The sequence below is a fragment of the Salmo trutta genome, chromosome 11 (assembly GCF_901001165.1).
Source record: "Salmo trutta chromosome 11, fSalTru1.1, whole genome shotgun sequence".
Lineage (NCBI taxonomy): Eukaryota > Metazoa > Chordata > Actinopteri > Salmoniformes > Salmonidae > Salmo > Salmo trutta.
Window position 1 is genome coordinate 10132108 of NC_042967.1, and position 14365 is coordinate 10146472.

Consider the following 14365-nt stretch of genomic DNA (forward strand, 5'->3'; position numbering starts at 1 on the left):
CTGTAGGCTACTCATATTCAGTACAGTACTCCTGTGACTGTAGGCTACTCATATTCAGTACAGTACTCCTGTGACTGAAGGCTACTCATATTCAGTACAGTACTCCTGTGACTGTAGACTACTCATATTCAGTACAGTACTCCTGTGACTGTAGGCTACTCATATTCAGTACAGTACTCCTGTGACTGTAGGCTACTCATATTCAGTACAGTACTCCTGTGACTGAAGGCTACTCATATTCAGTACAGTACTCCTGTGACTGTAGGCTACTCATATTCAGTACAGTACTCCTGTGACTGTAGGCTACTCATATTCAGTACAGTACTCCTGTGACTGTAGGCTACTCATATTCAGTACAGTACTCCTGTGACTGTAGGCTACTCATATTCAGTACAGTACTCCTGTGACTGTAGGCTACTCATATTCAGTACAGTACTCCTGTGACTGTAGTCTACTCATATTCAGTACAGTACTCCTGTGACTGTAGGCTACTCATATTCAGTACAGTACTCCTGTGACTGTAGAATACTCATATTCAGTACAGTACTCCTGTGACTGTAGAATACTCATATTCAGTACAGTACTCCTGTGACTGTAGCCTACTCATATTCAGAACAGTACTCCTGTGACTGAAGGCTACTCATATTCAGTACAGTACTCCTGTGACTGTAGGCTACTCATATTCAGTACAGTACTCCTGTGACTGTAGGCTACTCATATTCAGTACAGTACTCCTGTGACTGTAGGCTACTCATATTCAGTACAGTACTCCTGTGACTGTAGGCTACTCATATTCAGTACAGTACTCCTGTGACTGTAGGCTACTCATATTCAGTACAGTACTCCTGTGACTGTAGGCTACTCATATTCAGTACAGTACTCCTGTGACTGTAGGCTACTCATATTCAGTACAGTACTCCTGTGACTGTAGGCTACTCATATTCAGTACAGTACTCCTGTGACTGTAGGCTACTCATATTCAGTACAGTACTCCTGTGACTGTAGGCTACTCATATTCAGTACAGTACTCCTGTGACTGAAGGCTACTCATATTCAGTACAGTACTCCTGTGACTGTAGACTACTCATATTCAGTACAGTACTCCTGTGACTGTAGGCTACTCATATTCAGTACAGTACTCCTGTGACTGTAGGCTACTCATATTCAGTACAGTACTCCTGTGACTGAAGGCTACTCATATTCAGTACAGTACTCCTGTGACTGAAGGCTACTCATATTCAGTACAGTACTCCTGTGACTGAAGGCTACTCATATTCAGTACAGTACTCCTGTGACTGAAGGCTACTCATATTCAGTACAGTACTCCTGTGACTGTAGACTACTCATATTCAGTACAGTACTCCTGTGACTGTAGGCTACTCATATTCAGTACAGTACTCCTGTGACTGTAGGCTACTCATATTCAGTACAGTACTCCTGTGACTGTAGGCTACTCATATTCAGTACAGTACTCCTGTGACTGTAGGCTACTCATATTCAGTACAGTACTCCTGTGACTGTAGGCTACTCATATTCAGTACAGTACTCCTGTGACTGTAGGCTACTCATATTCAGTACAGTACTCCTGTGACTGAAGGCTACTCATATTCAGTACAGTACTCCTGTGACTGTAGACTACTCATATTCAGTACAGTACTCCTGTGACTGTAGACTACTCATATTCAGTACAGTACTCCTGTGACTGTAGGCTACTCATATTCAGTACAGTACTCCTGTGACTGAAGGCTACTCATATTCAGTACAGTACTCCTGTGACTTTAGGCTACTCATATTCAGTACAGTACTCCTGTGACTTTAGGCTACTCATATTCAGTACAGTACTCCTGTGACTGTAGACTACTCATATTCAGTACAGTACTCCTGTGACTGTAGGCTACTCATATTCAGTACAGTACTCCTGTGACTGTAGGCTACTCATATTCAGTACAGTACTCCTGTGACGGTAGGCTACTCATATTCAGTACAGTACTCCTGTGACGGTAGGCTACTCATATTCAGTACAGTACTCCTGTGACTGTAGGCTACTCATATTCAGTACAGTACTCCTGTGACTGTAGGCTACTCATATTCAGTACAGTACTCCTGTGACTGAAGGCTACTCATATTCAGTACAGTACTCCTGTGACTGTAGACTACTCATATTCAGTACAGTACTCCTGTGACTGTAGGCTACTCATATTCAGTACAGTACTCCTGTGACTGTAGGCTACTCATATTCAGTACAGTACTCCTGTGACTGAAGGCTACTCATATTCAGTACAGTACTCCTGTGACTGAAGGCTACTCATATTCAGTACAGTACTCCTGTGACTGAAGGCTACTCATATTCAGTACAGTACTCCTGTGACTGAAGGCTACTCATATTCAGTACAGTACTCCTGTGACTGAAGGCTACTCATATTCAGTACAGTACTCCTGTGACTGTAGACTACTCATATTCAGTACAGTCCTCCTGTGACTGTAGGCTACTCATATTCAGTACAGTACTCCTGTGACTGTAGGCTACTCATATTCAGTACAGTACTCCTGTGACTGTAGGCTACTCATATTCAGTACAGTACTCCTGTGACTGTAGGCTACTCATATTCAGTACAGTACTCCTGTGACTGAAGGCTACTCATATTCAGTACAGTACTCCTGTGACTGAAGGCTACTCATATTCAGTACAGTACTCCTGTGACTGAAGGCTACTCATATTCAGTACAGTACTCCTGTGACTGAAGGCTACTCATATTCAGTACAGTACTCCTGTGACTGAAGGCTACTCATATTCAGTACAGTACTCCTGTGACTGTAGACTACTCATATTCAGTACAGTACTCCTGTGACTGTAGGCTACTCATATTCAGTACAGTACTCCTGTGACTGTAGGCTACTCATATTCAGTACAGTACTCCTGTGACTGTAGGCTACTCATATTCAGTACAGTACTCCTGTGACTGTAGGCTACTCATATTCAGTACAGTACTCCTGTGACTGTAGGCTACTCATATTCAGTACAGTACTCCTGTGACTGTAGGCTACTCATATTCAGTACAGTACTCCTGTGACTGTAGTCTACTCATATTCAGTACAGTACTCCTGTGACTGTAGGCTACTCATATTCAGTACAGTACTCCTGTGACTGAAGGCTACTCATATTCAGTACAGTACTCCTGTGACTGTAGAATACTCATATTCAGTACAGTACTCCTGTGACTGTAGGCTACTCATATTCAGTACAGTACTCCTGTGACTGTAGGCTACTCATATTCAGTACAGTACTCCTGTGACTGAAGGCTACTCATATTCAGTACAGTACTCCTGTGACTGTAGGCTACTCATATTCAGTACAGTACTCCTGTGACTGTAGGCTACTCATATTCAGTACAGTACTCCTGTGACTGAAGGCTACTCATATTCAGTACAGTACTCCTGTGACTGTAGACTACTCATATTCAGTACAGTACTCCTGTGACTGTAGGCTACTCATATTCAGTACAGTACTCCTGTGACTGTAGGCTACTCATATTCAGTACAGTACTCCTGTGACTGAAGGCTACTCATATTCAGTACAGTACTCCTGTGACTTTAGGCTACTCATATTCAGTACAGTACTCCTGTGACTGAAGGCTACTCATATTCAGTACAGTACTCCTGTGACTGTAGACTACTCATATTCAGTACAGTACTCCTGTGACTGTAGGCTACTCATATTCAGTACAGTACTCCTGTGACTGTAGGCTACTCATATTCAGTACAGTACTCCTGTGACTGTAGGCTACTCATATTCAGTACAGTACTCCTGTGACGGTAGACTACTCATATTCAGTACAGTACTCCTGTGACTGTAGGCTACTCATATTCAGTACAGTACTCCTGTGACTGTAGGCTACTCATATTCAGTACAGTACTCCTGTGACTGTAGGCTACTCATATTCAGTACAGTACTCCTGTGACTGTAGGCTACTCATATTCAGTACAGTACTCCTGTGACTGAAGGCTACTCATATTCAGTACAGTACTCCTGTGACTGTAGGCTACTCATATTCAGTACAGTACTCCTGTGACTGTAGGCTACTCATATTCAGTACAGTACTCCTGTGACTGTAGGCTACTCATATTCAGTACAGTACTCCTGTGACTGAAGGCTACTCATATTCAGTACAGTACTCCTGTGACTGTAGGCTACTCATATTCAGTACAGTACTCCTGTGACTGAAGGCTACTCATATTCAGTACAGTACTCCTGTGACTGTAGGCTACTCATATTCAGTACAGTACTCCTGTGACTGAAGGCTACTCATATTCAGTACAGTACTCCTGTGACTGAAGGCTACTTATATTCAGTACAGTACTCCTGTGACTGAAGGCTACTTATATTCAGTACAGTACTCCTGTGACTGTAGGCTACTCATATTCAGTACAGTACTCCTGTGACTGTACACATGTTGCTCAGCAGGGTTCCTCTGTGAACGAGCAGCGGCCACATTTTAAACAGGTAAGGCAGAATAGGGGCTAGGTCATATGGTGTTGAGCTGACGTATCCTACACGCCTGACGGAATATTGGGCAGGCGGCACACCAGCAGCCAATCAGAAATGGTTACGTGGGAGCATGGTAAGCGAATGGAGCAGGGTGGTGAGAGGAAAGCACAGTTAAAATACTGTGCTATGAGGAAACGTCCGTCACGAAAATACAGAAGCCAATCATTAGGAGGTCTAAAAAGCCATAGTAGCAAAGCCATACCAGTTCTTTAGAACACAGACAAAGCTGACAAAGAAACACCACTTCAACCATAACACAAAAAAATAAGAAATTCCCTTGCATTTTTCAATTATTGTTATTATTCTGATTATTGTTTATCTTACTGTACATCTCAGACACTTGGGAGAGATACACCACTAGCCCTTTCAGTAAAGGATGTATATGTCGTACATCTTTAACCATTGGGATTAATAAATGCAACAGCTGGGGAATGGTACATGTTCTGCTTGACGCTGGAGGGTCAATTAATATTGGCGGAACTCGCGCTCTCTCACGGATGATACTCATGAACGCACACACAACCAGGAGACCAGAACGGTGTGTTGGCCCATTTGGCAGCCACAACTCATCACCAACCCTGGAGCAACAGAGCAGCGGAGGGACACACACACACACACAGTGGAGCGACACACACACACACACACACACACACAGTGGAGCGATACACACACACACACACGCAGTGGAGCGATACACACACACAGTGGAGCGATACACACACACACAGTGGAGCGATACACACACACACAGTGGAGCGATACACACACACACAGTGGAGCGATACACACACACACACACACACAGTGGAGCGATACACACACACACACAGTGGAGCGATACACACACACACACACAGTGGAGCGATACACACACACACACACACACACACACAGTGGAGCGATACACACACACACACAGTGGAGCGATACACACACACACACACACACACACACAGTGGAGCGATATACACACACACACACACACAGTGGAGCAATACACACACACAAACACACACACACAGTGGAGCGATACACACACACACACACACAGTGGAGCGATACAAACACACACACAGTGGAGTGACACACACACACACACACACACACAAACAGTGGAGCGATACACACACACACACACACACAGTGGAGCGACACACACACACACACACAGTGGAGCGATACACACACACACAGTGGAGCGACACACACACACCCAGTGGAGCGACACACACACACAGTGGAGCGATACACACACACACACACAGTGGAGCGATACACACACACCCAGTGGAGTGACACACACACACACACACACACACACACAGTGGAGCGATACACACACACACAGTGGAGCGACACACACACACACAGTGGAGCGACACACAATGCATACAATGTTTAAAGGCATACATCATCTCTCCCCAGCTGGAGGAAGTATGGGGAGCTGGAGGTGAGAAGTGTGGAGAGCCGGAGGTGAGGCGTGTGGAGAGCCGGAGGTGAGGCGTGTGGAGAGCCGGAGGTGAGGCGTGTGGAGAGCCGGAGGTGAGGCGTGAGGCGTGTGGAGAGCCGGAGGTGAAGCGTGAGGCGTGTGGAGAGCCGGAGGTGAGGTCTGTGGAGAGCCGGAGGTGAGGCGTGTGGAGAGCCGGAGGTGAGGCGTGTGGAGAGCCGGAGGTGAGGCGTGTGGAGAGCCGGAGGTGAGGCCTGTGGAGAGCCGGAGGTGAGGCGTGTGGAGAGCCGGAGGTGAGGCGTGTGGAGAGCCGGAGGTGAGGCATGTGGAGAGCCGGAGGTGAGGCGTGTGGAGAGCCGGAGGTGAGGCGTGAGGCATGTGGAGAGCCGGAGGTGAGGCGTGAGGCGTGTGGAGAGCCGGAGGTGAGGCGTGTGGAGAGCCGGAGGTGAGGCATGTGGAGAGCCGGAGGTGAGGCGTGTGGAGAGCCGGAGGTGAGGCGTGTGGAGAGCCGGAGGTGAGGCGTGTGGAGAGCCGGAGGTGAGGCATGTGGAGAGCCGGAGGTGAGGCGTGACTTGTGTGAAGGATGGAAAGCGGGGAAGGTTCAGGACAAATGATCCAGGGGTCGGATTCGGGCAGCCCCATCCTGCCCCCACTGGCGTCCAGACACACACTCACGCACACACACACACTTCATTACATCCCCATCACAGCAAGTAACTGGCATAGACCGCTCACTGCCGAGGGTCAATGTCTCAACTCCAATTGAGCGTTCCTTTAATGTGTGTCAATATGGCCATTGGCTGGTGGTGCGTGGACGGTCCACTGACATAATATGTCAATACGTAGTGTCTTAAGAGCTGTATAGCATGTCTAATATTCTGTTACAGCTTTTTCATCAATGAGTTTGTATTGAAAAAGTGATTCATGAAATTTGATTTTTAAATATTTTTAAGCAGGTTGTTACCTGAGAATAGCATTTTGCAACACTTTGTTAGCATAAAAGTAAGCACCAAAGTAGGCATTCTGCAAGGGTGTACCAGGATGTTGTGTTCCAAACACCATCAAATTCAGGGACAGAGTGAGCGGGATTGAGCATTGTCGAGCCAACGGAAAGAGTACATCTTTTATTTTGGTTTTCACACCAAACACACTTTCACACCTCCAGATCTCTATTCATTGTCAGTTCACGGACCACATTTTCATTTCACATCAAACCATATGGTTCCATCTAACACAAGAGATTTGGCAAACATCTGGAAGAAACATATATTTTGAACCATATTTTACACATAAAAGTTCTTGTAAAACTATCTTTGTCCAACCAACCACATAAGTCCACAGTGAAACAACCAGTTTACAGTGGGGCCTACATGTACCAGAGCCCCAAATAAATGATCCTACATTTTTAGATATTATGAAACAACGTGAGTTTACAGTGAGCCTACGTGTACCAGAGATGGCAACAACAACAAAGAAATCCATCATAATTTTAGACGCTGACATAATGCCGTCAAAGCCTAGTGCCTGGAAAGGGAGGAGTCCATTCATATTTTAGTGAGTTTCATAGGGAAAGACAATTGGCTGATGTTAGGAAAGGCAGAATATATCTGAACGCGGTTGGAGTTGGACACGGGGAAAAACGATAGAGCCAATAAAACCACTCTAAGCTTAAATAGTGTGTAAGCAGTGTGTGTGTGTGTGTGTGTGTGTGTGTATGTGTGTGTGTGTGTTTGTATGTGTGTGTGTGTGTGTGTGGTGTGTGTGTGTGTGTGTGTGTGTGTGTGTGTGTGTGTGTGTGTGTGTGTGTGTGTGTGTGTGTGTGTGTGTGCGCATTAATCCCTTTGAAGTACTCTGCACCTTCACCTTCTATAAAGAGAGGCGGAGTGAGAGAGAGAACATGTTTTTCAAAAGGGAAAATAAAATAGAAAACATACAAAGGGTCTGGATGCTTGTGTGTGTGTGTGTGTGTGTGTGTGTGTGTGTGTGTGTGTGTGTGTGTGTGTGTGTGTGTGTGCGTGTGTGTGCGTGCGTGCGTGCGTGTGCGTGTGTGCGTGTGCGTGTGTGCGTGTGTGTGTATGCTTGTGCATCGCTTGTGCATCATTACAGAGACATGCAGAGGGGTTTCCACTCTAATAATACATTGACTCTCTGCAGTGCTGTTCATTGCATCAGCAGCCATCGCCATCGGACTGGCAACAGAGCAATGCATTAATGCATCAACACAGCCTGAGTGTTTTAGCAGGTGTATTGAGGAGTGTGTGTGTGTGTGGGGGGGGGGGGGTTCACTGGGCCAGAATAACATCCCCACACACAGCTGCCTTTCATTAAGGTTCACATGCTGCTATCATAACAAATCGCCTCCCTCGAAGAGTGGGGGGGGGGGGACGGTGGGCGGGGATGTGTCGGGGAGTTTTTGTGTGTGTGGGGGGAGGAAGTGTTTGTGTGTGGGGGGGAGGGGTGTGTGTGTGCGCGCGTGTGTGTATTAAATAAATCACAAACATTCACCTCTCCTCTCTCCAATCTCTCCTTGTGACATGTTGTGATTGACAAAGTCACAGACAGACAGAGGAGCTGTCCTCCCTTTCCTTTTCCTCGTCCCACCATGCCACCACTTCACCACTCAACTCAGTGAGCTGGGAGCTGCTCGGGAGCTTGGCTGGGGCTGGTGTGCACTGCTTGCCCGTGGCGCAAGGGAGCCTCTCCTCTACCCCCATCTCCTCCTCCCTCCCTCTCTCCCCTCCTCCTCACCCCCGACCCTCCCCCGTTTCAGCATGGCTGGGCTGCAATGAGCCCTGCTCCAATGAAACACGCTATTCCAGGCAGAGTGTGGCGCTTGGTGCCGCCGCTCCTCTCCTCTGCTGCACTGCTCACGCACCACACTTAACAAGCTGCTGGTGAATCAGCCTTGTGCATGCCCTTGGTGGCTATTCCCTTACTCCCTGCTCTTCTATACATCTGTCGCTCTACCTTGGCCTCGCTTCAGTTTTCATGGCTGCTATACCATGGCCACCGTCTGTCTAAGGAGAGGAGGCATTCTCCAGGCCTCTACGTCTCTCTCTTGCCCTATCGTTTGGCAAGCCTCTGATGTGAAGTACTGGGTTCTCTGTTCAAACGGCATTGATCTGATAGTATTAATGAAGCGTAGGCACATTTGACAGAATTAACACTTCAATATGTCACTGAAAAATGAATTAGAGGCTATATTTACACAGAATGAACCATCTGGTGCACACAGGGAAGTAACACCTACTCCTCTGAATAAGAACACACACCGCTGATGCGATCAGAATGACAAGTGGCAACCGTCTTTCAACCGGTCACACCTGGGCATGGATTTAGAGTGAGGATCACGGCGGCCAAACGGGACTTTATTAACATCATTATAGTAACAAATGATGCCTTCTCTCCATCTAAAGTACCCCGCACCACCGCCACCAAAGGCCCTGTCATGAGGGTTTAAAAAAAATCACTGGCTACGTATGAGTAACAAATGAAACCTCAGATCTCCAAAGTGATCCCATCAATCATTTGAGAGTTAATGTGAACTAATAAAATCAGATTTTTTTGGGGACATGGGAGATCGACGTCCCCCTAGTGCACCGAACTACGTCAGAAATTGATTACGACTGCACTTCAAATTCATTTGACCCGCCCACCCCACCCCACCTCACCCCGCTCCACCCCACCTCACCCGCCCACCCCACCTCACCCCACCTCACCCCGCTCCACCCCACCTCACCCGCTCCACCTCACCCGCCCACCCCACCTCACCCCGCTCCACCCCACCCCACCCGCTCCACCCCACCTCACCCCACCTCACCCCGCTCCACCCCACCTCACCCCGCTCCACCCCACCTCACCCCACTCCACCCCACCTCACCCCACTCCACCCCACCTCACCCCGCTCCACCCCACCTCACCCTCTGAATTAGGCCTACCAGGGGCGTTTCATAAAGACAATGCCTTCTGCAAAGAAGGTGTGTCAAATACATAATGTTCCGATCCTCAAATCTAGACCTAAATAATATACATTTATTTTTCGTTTTTCACAAACTAACTTTTGGTGTTTTCTTATTACCTTCAAAATATTGGTCGTAAAGGTTATTGTTTAGGGCAGGAATTTAAATACAGCAATTTCCTCACTAAAAGGCAATTAAATATCTTTCATTATGGTTCTTGATTACCTAGCCTAATCATACAGTTCCCCTTTGCAATTTCAGTTATATAACTGAAGGGTCACAGGATCAAATGACATACAGCAGGCATCTAGAGGACACATCTAGAGGACACATCTAGAGGACACATCTAGAGGACACATCTAGAGGACACATCTAGAGGACACATAGCAGTACTGTATGTGGATGCCAGTGCCATACGTTATGTAGGCTGGACATAGACTACACTAAACCAAACAGATGTGTTTACACTGTACGACAACACAGTTGTCTGCCCAACAACAGCCCTATGCCTGCTCAGAAGATCAGCAGGCTCCCTGTGCCTGCTCAGAAGACCGGCAGGCTCCCTGTGCCTGCTCAGAAGACCGGCAGGCTCCCTGTGCCTGCTCAGAAGACCGGCAGGCTCCCTGTGCCTGCTCAGAAGACCGGCAGGCTCCCTGTGCCTGCTCAGAAGACCGGCAGGCTCCCTGTGCCTGCTCAGAAGACCGGCAGGCTCCCTGTGCCTGCTCAGAAGACCGGCAGGCTCCCTGTGCCTGCTCAGAAGACCGACAGGCTCCCTGTGCCTGCTCAGAAGACCGGCTGGCTACAAACCAAAGTATGGCCACAAAGAAATTCAAGGTTAGGCTATCAAAAAGAACATAAAACTTCCTCGCACAATGAAAGTGAGCACAATCATTTGAAAAATAGAGTAAAAATACCACAAAAGATGTACAATACCGGAGTGAAAATGAGAGACAGCTTGAACAGAACAGAACAAATATCTGTCCGCTTTCTCTCTCCGAGAAACACACAAGACTGAACTATAATAGTTTAGCTGTGTATCAAATCTCTCTATGCAGTGCCAGATTATAGCCTGGTTAAACTCTATATGGCCCAGTCCCTGTTTAAAGAAAGGCCTATTTAGGAGGATCCAGGAATCTTTCGTCGGCCTCTATCTTCAGTCTCATTTTTCAGCCGCAATTACAGAACATGAAGATACCTTGGCTCTTTTCACCTACACTGGCTGTCTGCACCATGTCCAGGCTGTTTAGAGGCCACTGGTCTAAACTACTGGAGTCAACCACTATAAATGGTTTATAAAAAAAATTGTTCAAAAAATTATAAGAGTGCAATCTAAATTTACAATGTTTAAAAAAAAATTGAATTATATTATGTTGAATTATATGAAATGTTTTAATGGAAAATACTAGTGTGTGTGTGTCCCTATTTCTACTTTTTTAATTTATTTTATTTCACCTTTATTTAACCAGGTAGGCAAGTTGAGAACAAGTTCTCATTTACAATTGCGATCTGGCCAAGATAAAGCGTAGCAGTTCCACACATACAACAACACGGAGTTACAGATGGAGTAAAACAAACATACAGTCAATAATAAATCAATAATAATACTGAGTAAAGGTGGTGTGCTGATTCTGAGAACAAGATGCAACAGAACCGTATGCACCTTTTCAATGAAATAATCTACAACTGTAAAGTGATAGTGCTGACCTTTAAGAAAAACTGAAAACAGTCAGTATGTACTGAAATAACTACAAAATGTTTGACAGCATTACACATTTAAACTGGTGTTACTGGTGTTTAATAAAGTGACGGTCTAATAAATCATTGTTACAGGCCTGCTGTTTCTTTAACCAATATAAACCCTTAAACAATGTTCCACCCCATATCTTAAAATAGCCTAACCTGGGGGTTACATTCAAATGAATGTGAATTACGGAACATTTTATTTCTGCTGTAGGCTAAAGGGACCCGCAGGCTCAGTGCCTCCGGGGAAAAGAAGGGCACAGGGCAAAGAAGTCAGCCAAATCACACACTACACACTCTGCACCATATCTATCTGAGGGACAACGACATGATTCATAGTCCTTTTTAAAAATTAATGTGACCTGGAAGCTTTTGAAATATTTTGGTATACCGGTAGCGTATACTATTATATCGCATTGTTGGCATCCCGTTGGATAAAGACTAGGGTCTATATTCAATCCGTAACGCTGAAGAGCCGCTTTATAGCGCAATTGAAAATTAAAGGCAATGTTCCCGCGGTCGCAGAGACTGCATTCACTGTAAACGCGGCATATTTGGCTCAATGTAAATTACTTTTATATTTATATCTGCAGTCTGTAACGCTTCAGCGATACACATTGAATAGAGCCCTAAGACTACTTATATGGGGATACATCTGTCAGGCTACAGCTTTAAGGAGCCAGTGAAGGGACGAAGCCGGTCCCTTATAATAAACCAACACACGTTATTGATAACCAACACCGTATGCCCAGAAATTATGACAAACTGAAAGCTTTACAGTGTACTGTTATGTGTTTTGAAAGGTCCCATATAAACCGTAATGATACAGTGTATTAATAATACAGTGGAGCAACATATCATGTATTTGATGCCTTTGTAGAGAAGGAAGACAACGATGTATTATTTTTTCCATTTTATGCATTTGTCTGATTATCGACCTGTGCGCCAAAGAGCACCTGATACAAACTAACACTGGCAGAAAGATTAAAGGACTAAATACATCTCCATGAGCAACAACAATGGCACTCATAAATGGCAGCGATGTCTCCCAAGTTTGCGAAATAGCAACAATGTCAGAGAACTAAATACATTTTAATTTTTTTTAAATAACTGACATATAGTTGTGTGGATGGATTAAATACAACATAAAATTACTGTAGGCCTTCAGCTGTACGCAATCAAAAGGCAATTTATATATATGTATATATATATTTGTGGTGCTTATTTTAAGCAAGTGTGCAGATGAACTATTTTAATGTGTCCAACAATGCGTAATCAAATAACATGCACATATGCCAGTTTATTCTGATCAAAGTAGTTCAGAAGTTTCACAATACACAACAGACATCTACGCTACGGACGGTACCTCAACATATGAAATGGGATATTCCTATGGCACCTCTCACGTCAAGCGCTTGTAAAACACGAACGGCGCGTAATTTATCAACAACTCTCACAGGAAGTAAACACTAGCCATACCAATACCCGGCTAATAAATGTGTGTATCATTTGGACAATATTAAAATAAATACATGACAACAGGACAGTACAGTTTAGGGCCCTACCTGGTGTGGATTTGTCCGATTAGAATCCCATTGTTGTTCAGTACCGGTGTGTCAAAACTTCACCAAACGATGCTCCAACTTCTAGGGAATGCGTCGCTGCTCTCTGAATGGAATAGTCGGTGGTAAAACAAAGGTTCTGGCAAACACAACTCTCACTCCAGCTATTTCAAAACGATAGGATAGTCCCGTAGCTTCAATGGAAATATAAAACATACCAATGTCGCCGACGGGCTGTTGACAGATATTCACTGCCCTAGAACAACAGTGAAGACTGTCTGATCACTCAACAGTAGAGGACAGCGCAGTGAAAGAAGCAGAGGATTCGAGCATGACACGGTCCAGCAGTGACAACCACACATGTGTAACTACTGAGGACCCTACCAACCACAGACGACACAAAACAGGGGGAGATCGAGTTACGATTGTTGTAGCCTATCTGCGCCGGGAGAACCCACTGCCTCCGTAAACTTCACGTCTCCTTGACGTGACAAAACGAGCAAAAGAAAAGGCACTCTCTCACACTCTTCCGACCGCCAACGGTACAAGCAAGGTGGCTATTTTGTATTTTCAAAAGAACGGAGAGGTCTCAAGGTCTAGATAGATATTGTTGTCCTGCGCACGATGGAGCGTCTCCCCCTCGCAGTCAGTCGATGTAAAGACCCAGTGTTCCCCCTGCTGCGTCCAATCAGTATGTATATCTAGCACTATATGGGTAATAATTTAAGGGGCATCCATGAGTTGCGTCGCGGTGTGATAAATGACTCCGCGACGGATGTCGAAGCAGATGAAGACGTCTGCGTTGGTACTGATTAGGCTACACACTCTGATAGTGGATTTAGGGCTTCGATTTGGAGAGGATGGTGTATAGGCACAGGGGCAGGGTTATTTGTTTAGGACAGAGCAGCTTGCAGCTTTCATCAGTTGTTATGACATGTTAATAAATGCATCGTTTTGTTGTTTTATTTTACGGTCACATATTTGTATAAGTAGGTTGCCATAATTAGGCCTGCTTAGAGACGGCAGGGTACAATTATTTGGAATTCCGTTAAACAAGCAGTCCTGTACCATTTGGTGCCAGGTACAGTAATAACCGATTGTGTACTTTTTC

At 45.5% G+C, this 14365-nt stretch overlaps 1 protein-coding gene across 9 annotated transcripts in view; it reads right to left on the reverse strand.

The window, feature by feature from the left end:
• The window catches only part of LOC115202196 (teneurin-3), a 425097-nt gene extending 411039 nt beyond the window's left edge, over window positions 1-14058 (reverse strand). For 7 of the 9 annotated variants that reach the window (XM_029766165.1, XM_029766167.1, XM_029766164.1 and 4 more), the window contains exon 1: window positions 13258-14057. The gene's annotated coding sequence lies outside the window, so the exon portion shown is untranslated. Of the gene's footprint in view, window positions 1-13257 lie in introns of all 9 variants that reach the window. The other 2 variants (XM_029766158.1, XM_029766159.1) reach the window with 2 other exon arrangements.
• Window positions 14059-14365: the final 307 nt, after the last annotated feature.